Source organism: Macaca mulatta, chromosome 16 (assembly GCF_049350105.2).
Source record: "Macaca mulatta isolate MMU2019108-1 chromosome 16, T2T-MMU8v2.0, whole genome shotgun sequence".
Classification (NCBI taxonomy): Eukaryota; Metazoa; Chordata; class Mammalia; order Primates; family Cercopithecidae; genus Macaca; species Macaca mulatta.
In genome coordinates this window covers 79,283,575-79,293,444 of record NC_133421.1, presented here as the reverse complement: position 1 = coordinate 79,293,444, position 9,870 = coordinate 79,283,575, and the positions used below count along the sequence as shown (strand labels likewise).

The following is a 9,870-nucleotide window of genomic DNA, read 5'->3' as shown; positions in this document are numbered from 1 at the left end:
AACGGCTGTATAAGGGGCAGTTCCCCTGCACATGCTGTCTTGCCTGCTGCCATGTAAGACATGCCTTTGCTCTTCCCTCACCTTCTGCCATGATTATGAGGCCTACCTAGCCAGGTGGAACTGTGAGTCCATTAAACCTCTTTTTCCTTAAAAATTACCCAGTCTTGGAAATTTCTTCATAGCAGTCTGAAAATGGACTAATACACATGACAGCTCTCCAAGTATTTGATAAAAATGAAGGTTAATATTTACTGTACACCTGGTATATGCCAATTATTTTGCTCATAGTCTCTTATTTGGACTTTCTAGGGTATATGAGGGCATGAATTATTTTCCCATATTAAAGAAAACGGAACTGAAGTACAGAGAGGGTATCTTGTCTAAGGTCACAAAGCTACAAAGTAGAGAAGCTGAAATTCAATGCAGATCAATCTGATTCCCAAGACGAATTAACACTAGTGCTCTCAGGTGTTTCTCAGATAGCAGGGCTTCCAGAATGTTTCACCATTCTCAAAGTCTTCTGCTAGCTTCCTACTTCAGCAACATCTCGCTTTAAATTTTGGTCCTTCCAGTGAACACATTTGATCTGACCAAGGAGGAATACACCCATCTTCTGGACAGATGCCTTCATAGAATGATGCTGGACATTGCATTAGAGTAACCACATCACACTGCTGGCTCATATAAAATTTGTGGTCAACTGCTGTCTAGCCAGGGCTCCCATATCCTATACTTGTGCTATAATTTTTTTTGCCTACATTAAAAATGTCAGGATATTTGAAACCTGAGTCTTTTAACTAGCAAATTAGTTGTTACCTCCACTTTTCTTCCAAGACAGTCTGATAAGTGGGCCTTTTGTCTTTGTCTCATTTGTTGATTAAAATGACATTTACATTATAGAATCAAAATTTTCAATATAATAAAAAATAAAGGTTAAGATTTATTGTGTGCCTACTGAGATTCCAATATTATTTTAAGTCTCAGTTTTCTCATCTTTAAGATGGAAATCGTAATAGTACCAAACAGCAAATGACAAATTGCCTGTGAAATTCCTAACTATAAGGTCATACTTATCTATCACTCAAAACTTTGGAAGACCATCTTATTTTAAGACAATGTCCAGCCTTTGATATTAAGCCACTCTCTGATGTAACTAAGGAATATTGTATTGGGAAAGTATACGGAAACTAAAAATTAGTCCGCCAAAAGCAGTTTGCAATGGAAAACAAGAGTAAATGATCTTACTATGTCACTGAGAGTTGCAACCACCGCTTAATTGCCCACCGATAGTCTGGTTAGTAAGGCATTGTTGATGTGTTTCCCATTCTACCCCAAAAAGGAAAAGGGCCTCCAGGAAGAAGATCCTAGGGAAGGACAGTAATGGAAGGAATGTACTGAAACTCCCTCCTCTGCCCAAATCCAATACAATTATTTATTTGTGCCCTGCGCATAATCTGTGCTTCCCTTAGTTCAGATTCTCAGAACTAGATCATGAGACAAGGGCTCAAGTGTAAGTTGTTTGTTTGGAGGAGATGCTAGGAAACACCAGAAAAATGGGAAAGTGAGCCAGGAAAGGAAAATAAATAAAAAGTCCATTATTAAGTTAGTTACTACTGAGAGTAAATGGTATGTAATCCTGCTGGGAATCTCTGGTAGCCGGGGTAGAATTTGTGTCTCAGTGTTATCCCATCCCAGTTAGTTAATTATACACTAATTCCCATCAGTCATTGATGGAGACTGTCAGGGTAGGGGGTTAATTCTCAAGCACTTCCAGAATGCCCTGTGCACCAGAGAAAGCTGTCAAAGAGTTGGAACCATGATCAGGCCTGAGGGAATGTAGACTGGGAATAACAGAATATGCTACAGCCAGTGAAGGTTTCTCAAGACCTCCAAGCTCTCCAATAAGCTAGATGATCAGATGTATATTTTTCTGGCAGGATGCGTGGCCAACGAGAGCAGTTAAAACAACAGAAGCGTGGCCAAGCACCATGGCTCAGGCCTGTAATCCCAGCACTTTGGGAGCCAAAAGCAGGCAGATCATGAGGTCAAGAGTTCGTGACCAGCCTGGCCAATGTGGTGAAACCCCGTCTCTACTAAAGATAGAAGAAAACTAGCTAGGCGTGGTGGCGTGCACATGTAATCCCAGCTACTCGGGAGACTGAGGCAGGAGAATCATTTGAACCTGGGAGCCGGAGGTTGCAGTGAGCCGAGATCAAGCCATTGCACTCCAGCCTGGGCGACAGGGTGAGACTCCATCTCAAAAAAATAAATAAATAAAAATAAAAAAATAATAGAAGAGTGTACTCTGGACAACTCAACAACAGCAACCACAAAAATTTGTAAATGGGCCAAAGGACTTAAATAGACATTTCTCCAAAGAAGATAAACAAATGATCATTCACTGGGCTCATTGCACATGAAAAGATGCTTAACATTATTAGGTAAATGCAAATCAAAACCACCGTGTAGTATCACTTCATGCTCATAAGGATGGCTCTTATGAAAAATCAAAGCAAAACAACAACAAAAACTAAAAATAACCAGTGTTTGTGAGGATGTGGGGAAATCAGAACCCTTGCAAACCGGTAATATAAATGTAAAAATGCAACCACTATGGTAAACAGGAAGTTCCTCAAAAAGTTAAACATAGAATTATTATACTATCCAGCAATTTCACTCCTAAGGATACAACCAAAAGAACTGAAATTGAGGACTCAGACATATACGTGTGCACTAACGTTCCTAGCAGCATTATTCACAATATTCACATTATTTACATTATTGTTCATATTTTCCCATCAAAAGGTGGAAACAACCCGACTGTCAATAGATTAATAGATAAACAAAATGTGGTATATACTTACAATGGAATATTATTCACCTACAAAAAGCAATAAAATTATGATATGTGTTACAACATGGATGACCCCTGAAAACATTACGGTAGATAAAATAAGCCAGAAAGACACCAAAGGACAACTATCGTATAATTGCATCTAAATAAAATACCTAGAATATGCAAACTTACAAAGACAAAAAGTAGATTAGAAGTTACCAGGGTTTGGAGAAGGGGCATTAATGTTTAATGGGTACAGAGTTTCTATTTGGGATGATGAAAAAGTCTTGGAAATAGATAGCAGTGATGATTACCCAATACTGAAACTGTACTTAATACCACTGAATTGTACACTTAAAAATGGTTAACATGGTACATTTTGTTACGTATATTTTATCACAATAAGAAAGGTCAAAAGAAGTTGATTTTCTTTTCAATTACAAGTTGAAGAATAATTTTCAAAGATGGGCACATAGTGTGATCCCATTTTTCAAAATGAAAATAAAAGGGGAACGTTGGAACCAATAAATGCAATGCATTACAACTGGGACCTATATCCCTCATTGTAGATCATGCTATCTGAGCGCCAGAAGCTTCAGTGAATAAAAACATGAGTTTGCAAAAGATAACATTTCAAATGTGTGAACACATACATTTTAAAAGACCTACAACTCTTATAACTATAACCAAATTTCTCTTTTTATTGCTATAAACTTGGTCATAATATTAATATTACCATTTTCTCCCAAAGTTCTATAACATCTACATTACCAGGTCTTTCTTGGTCAAAACCAGCATGTCATCAAGTTCAGAGTAATTCTGACCTTTATTTCTTGCTAAACTATTTTTGATATAAATCTATTTTCAAAAGTTGTATAAACCAATAATTTACTAAATGTTCAACTTTCTATTTTGCCTGCTCCCTCCCTCTTATTCCTTCATAAAATTCTCTTACCCTCTGCATAAAATGTATCTCTTTTTTTTTTTTTTTTGAGTTGAACACATTTTGCCATGAACATGAGGCTTCGTGCATGAAAGTTCGTCTCCCACTTCCTCTTCCCAGTGGCACAGTCTTTCAACTGCCAACTCCCCTGACTTGAACCTTGGTGCTCCCTACAGAGTGGCAGCATGACTCAGAAGAGAAAATACAACGGGTGGGTACAATCAGACCTGGGTTCAAATCCCAGTGCTACCATCTATCATATGATCTTGAGTAAGAAACATGGCCTTTCTGAGTTTCAATCATATCTTACATAAAATGAGTCTAATACTACCTCTCAAAGGGCTGATGTGCAACATATATTACACTAAAAAGCATTTGGGGCTAAATGCCATGGCTTACACCTATAATACCAACACTTTGGGAGGCCAAGGTAGTAGGATTCCTTAAGGTCAAGGAATCAAAGCAAGATGCCATCTCTACAAAAAAAATTAAAAATTAACCTGGCATGGTAGCACATGCCCGTAGTGCTAGCTACTCAGGAGGCTAAGGCAGTAGAATCACTGGAGCCCAGGAATTTGAGGCTGCAGTGAGCTGTGATTATGCCACTGAATTCCAGTCTGGGTGACAAAGCAAGACCTTATCTCAAACAGCAACAACAACAACAACAACAACAACAAAAACCTGGTTCATTACATGCCATACTTAGTGCTTAATAAATTATTTCCTTTTTTGCATGACTTCCTTCCCAGATCGTAATTGCATTCTATTATCCTATAGTGGACAATGATCTTGGACCCACAGTACTCATTTTCCTCTTCTTTAATTGTAATAGTACATTTATCTGGACTTGGGCCATTCATAATAGAGATTCCATGATCCTTGCAGCCAGTTATGGTCATGTCACTAAAAGGAAAAAGCAGAAGGCACTCTCTGATATGAACCAGTTTTGTTAGACGAGTAAGTTCTAGAGATCTGCTGTACAGCATAGTGTCCATAGTTAACTATATAATATTATGTTCTTCAAATTTGTTACGAGAGTAGATTTCATCTTAAGTGTCTTTACCACAAAAATGAGGGGGAATCACAAGGAAACTCTATTACCTTGTGTGTTAATCTGTTTTCACACCGCTATACAGAATACTTCCTGAGACTGGGTAATTGTAAAGCAAAGAGGTTTAATCAACAGTTCTGCAGGTTTAACAGAAGGCATGGCTAGGAGGCCTCAGGAAACTTGCAATCATGGCAGAAAGCGAAGGGGAAGCAAGTACATCTTACATGGCAGCAGGAGAGAGAGAGCATGTGTGAAGGAGAAACTGTTAAGCACTTACAAAACCATCAGATCTCGTGAGAACTCACTCACTATCATGAGAACAGCGTGGGGGAAACTGCCCCCAAGATCCAATCATCTCCCACCAGGTCCTTCCCTCAACATGTAGGGATTATGGGGATTACAATGAGATGAGATTTGGGTGGGGACACAGAGTCAGATTATGTCACTTTGATTGTGGTGATGCTATGTGGTCCAACTCAGTAAATTGTACACATTAAATATGTGAAGTTCTTTATTTATCAATTAAACTCAAACTCAATAAAGCTCAATAAGCATCTTAATAAAGCGGTTTGCTATTAAAAAAAAAAAAAAAAAAGTAGGACGCTGCCCTAACAATGGTTGATATGAATGAACCCCTTGCTGTCTTCTTTTCCAGTCTGCTGACTGGCACACAGACACTGATATTCTGGAACATGAAGACAAAGGCTTGGGACAAGGGAGGAGAGATCTGGAAGGAACCTACATCTGAATATTCCATGGAGCAAAGCAGCCATATCGTCCTAACCCACTCACCCCCAAGCATTATTTATATGGGAGAAATAAGCTCTTTTCTTCTTAAAGCCAAATTATCTTTCATTTATAGAAAAATTTTATACTAACTCACGTATCTTCCTAGGAATCCTACATTTTCTCTTTTGGGGTAATGGAAGAGTCCTCCTCAGAGTTCTTTCCTATTTCCCATGAGAGGAATCTTACAGGTGAGTCAACTGAGGCCAATCTAGCAGGCTGTGATGAACACTAAATGGTTGGGGACTTTTGCTCTGACATATGTCATCATCGAAGTGCATGAGTATTTTATAAGATGATCAATGCTAAATGGCGGAAATATTTTGCCACAGCATTAACTAGACTAAAACCATCTTTACAAGATAATTGAAAAGGATTACCTAAGAATCTGAAGGAAAGTTACTTTTATGATCATACTTGTTATGCTGTAGTAATGTAATATGCTGCTAAAATCCATTTCAAACTGTTATTTCTATGAGAATCTGTCACACTAATTCTCACTAGCTATACACAAAGACAGAATTGAGTACTATCGATGAAATGAAGTTCTGGGGTAAAAGGAGTCAGGCTCCAATCTGTGTTGTGCAATGCTGTAGCAGTGTACTTTGGGGGAGTTTTCTTTTTTGTGTCTCAAATTCTTCACCTATTTTATGGATTTACAATAATAATTAACAAGATTAATATGATTATTAAATGCAATAATAATGTATAGTATTTAACATAGTACCTATAGAAAGCACTAAATACATGTTAGTTGTCATGTTCTATATATTATATATATATAGTTTGTTTGTTTTGTTTTGTTTTTTTGAGACAGAGTCTCACTCTATTGCCAGGCTGGAGTGCAGTGGCGCAATCTCGGCTCACTGCAACCTCCAACTCCCCAGTTCGAGTGATTCTCCTGCCTCAACCTCCTGAGTAGCTGGGATTACAGGCATGCGCCACCATGCCCAGCTAATTTTTGTATTTTTAGTAAAGACTGGGTTTCACCTTGTTAGCCAGGATGGTCTCGATCTCCTGACCTCGTGATCTACCTGCCTTGGCCTCCTAAAGTTCTGGGATTACAGGCATGAGCCACCGCACCCAGCCTAATTTTTTTAATACTTGTTTCTGTAAAATTTCTCTGTTCAAAGAAAAAAAAAATCCATAAAACCTAGCATATTGTGGCACTAAAAACTGTAAAATAAAGTATATTAAATACAATCTAGCAAATGGGTTATTTGAATATATTTCACCTTGAAGGTGACTCCTGCTAAAAATGTGCCAAGACCAACGAATGCTAAATTTGGTGAGCAAAAATTTTAGGATAACAGGATTTACATAGTCTCATAGTGCCTCCTTCAAAGGTATTTATTAACACCAAAAAGGTGAGATGGTAACTTTACAACCGGTATACCCAGCAGATATTACCTTAACCAAGTGATCAAGGTCAACATCACCAGCAACGAGACAAGTCAACATCATGAACCTCTTATTAATTCATGCTTAGAACGCAGTATCATTTGCGTAATATTTTGCCAAAAGTGAATAACTTCAGTCCAAACAGGAGAAAACATCAGACAAACCCAAATTGAAAGAGACTACAAAATTTGTTCAAAATTGAAAGTCTTTAAAAATTTGGCAAGGAAACCTGGACGAGCAACAAATATAAGTAAACCTATATCTGATAGCCAGCCTATATTTGAAAAATGTCAGAGAATAGATACTCACTTTATCTAATGTTTTCACACCTTAAAAAAGAGAAATTTATTTTGGAAATGAAGTAGATCTATAAATGTTGATTTTAAAAGATTTTGAGTGGAAAAACACAAATTATTTTAATTTTATATAAGACTATGGGCTGGGCACAGCAGCTCACGCCTGTAATCCCAGCACTTTGGGAGGCCAAGGAGGGGAGGATCACAAGATCAAGAGATGGAGACCATCCTGGTCAACATGGTGAAACCCCATCTCTATTAAAAATACAAAAATTAGCTGGGTGTAGTGGCGCATGCCTGTAGTCCCAGCTACTCTGGAGGCAAGAGAATCACTTGAACCCAGGAGACGGAGGTTGCAGCGAGCCGAGATTGCCCCACTGCACTCCAGCCTGGCGACAGAGAGCGACTCCGTCTCAACCAAAAAAAAAAAAAAAAGAAAAGAAAAGAAAAGGAAAAGAAAAAGACTAGGCACACTATAATCTCATTTATGTAAAAAATGATTTACATCTGCCTGTGCATTTTTTACCTTTGTATATAAAATGTCTGAAAAGATAAAAAATACAATTTGTGATTAGTTCTTTGGGTAAAAATTGGAGGCTGAGAGATGAAGGGAGAAAGTTACTTTTCACCCTGCATTTCTATGTACTATTTCAATTTTTTAGCATAAAGATGTATTATCTTTGTAACAAAAATAATATATTTATTAAAAATGAATGTAAATCAAACCTGGATCCATTTCTCATTTTTGTCACATGTCTGCTAAGTCACTTAACGTTTTTGGACCTCATTTTTCTCTTCTGTAAAATGAAATTATTATTTTATATATTAGTGATTTAACTGGAAATCTCTGCAAGCTTGTCCAGCTTGCCTTATTTTGTTGTTATTGTTGTTGTCGTTGTTCTGTTTTGTTTTGTTTTAGGCTTTTAGCAGCCTGAAGCCATGGTTTTTAGTTCCTGTCTCTGGTGATAAGTGGAAAAGAGGGATGAGGAAGGGGCTTTACTGGCCCAATCAGAAACAGAAACTAAGAACCTATGACTGTATTCTTGCCTTTGAACAGCTCTGCTAGGGTGTTGTGCAAATACAGATTCCCGGGCCCCACCTCAAGTCCTATTAAATCAGACTCCTCGGGCATAAGGCCCAGAAGTGAAATCTGTAAAAGCTCCCCAGTTGATTTTGGTTCTCCCTTTCCGGACCTGGCCGAGCAGGAGGCGCCATCATGGGAGTTGCCATCCGCCACAACAAGGACCGAAAGGTTCGGCGCAAGGAGCCCAAGAGCCAGGATATCTACCTGAGGCTGTTGGTAAAGTTGTATAGGTTTCTGGCCAGAAGAACCAATTCCATATTCAACCAGGTTGTGCTGAAGAGGTTGTTTATGAGTCGCACCAACCGGCCGCCTCTGTTCCTTTCCCGGATGATCCGGAAGATGAAGCTTCCTGGCCGGGAAAACAAAACGGCCGTGGTTGTGGGGACCGTAACGGACGACGTGCGGATTCAGGAGGTGTCCAAACTGAAGGTATGTGCACTGCGCGTAACCAGCCGGGCCCGCAGCCGCATCTCAGAGCAGGGGGCAAGATCCTCACTTTCGACCAGCTGGCCCTGGACTCCCCCAAGGGCTGCGGCACTGTCCTGCTCTCCGGTCCTCACAAGGGCCGAGAGGTGTACCGGCATTTCGGCAAGGCCCCAGGAACCCGCACAGCCACACCAAACCCTACGTCCGCTCCAAGGGCCGGAAGTTCGAGCGTGCCAGAGGCCGACGGGCCAGCTGAGGCCCCAGGAACCCCGCACAGCCACACCAAACCCTACATCCGCTCCAAGGGCGGGAAGTTCGAGCGTGCCAGAGGCCGACGGGCCAGCCGAGGCCCCAGGAACCCCGCACAGCCACACCAAACCCTACATCCGCTCCAAGGGCGGGAAGTTCGAGCGTGCCAGAGGCCGACGGGCCAGCCGAGGCTACAAAAACTAACCTTGGATCCTACCCTCTTGTTAAAAAGATTTTGAATGCTGACCAAAAAAAAAAGTTTATATCCACATCACTTTCCACAAGAGTATCAGAGCCTCCCAGGAGAGAAGACAGCGTAATTATGCCTGCCATTTTTACTTCGGGAGTGGTCACGGGACTTGACCAGTGAAATGTTAACTCCATGAATACCAGCAGGGATGTTAATGTGAGTGCATGGATTGGTTTGTTTGCATGTCTTTACTTAGCCATGAGAAGAACATATACTAGGTAACAGCTGATCCCCAAATAAGGAACTACAGGGAGCAGACTTGAATTCAATAAGTATGTGAAGTCAAGCATAGGTAAGCAATCCTAGGTAAGCCATCCTAGGTAAGCCCTCCAAGACCGCTACTGACCCACAGACCTATGAGTGAGTAAGCATTGCTACAGCAGCAACTATCTAATAAGAGTGGAAAGTGGAATTTTGGAGAAGCCAGTCCACCCAGCAGATTAAATAAAGAGTTACCCTCTAGAGATGGTTTTGTTCCTCTGAAACAATGCTTCACACTGTTTAAGATGCAGTTTTTCTATCTACCTGGCCTCTAGAGTGAGGAAAAA

The 9,870-nt window shown here is 40.0% G+C and overlaps 1 pseudogene; it reads left to right on the top strand.

Moving 5' to 3' along the window:
- The first annotated feature begins 8,502 nt into the window (after positions 1–8,502).
- LOC694122 (large ribosomal subunit protein eL18-like) lies at positions 8,503–9,322 on the top strand (annotated as a pseudogene).
- Positions 9,323–9,870: the final 548 nt, after the last annotated feature.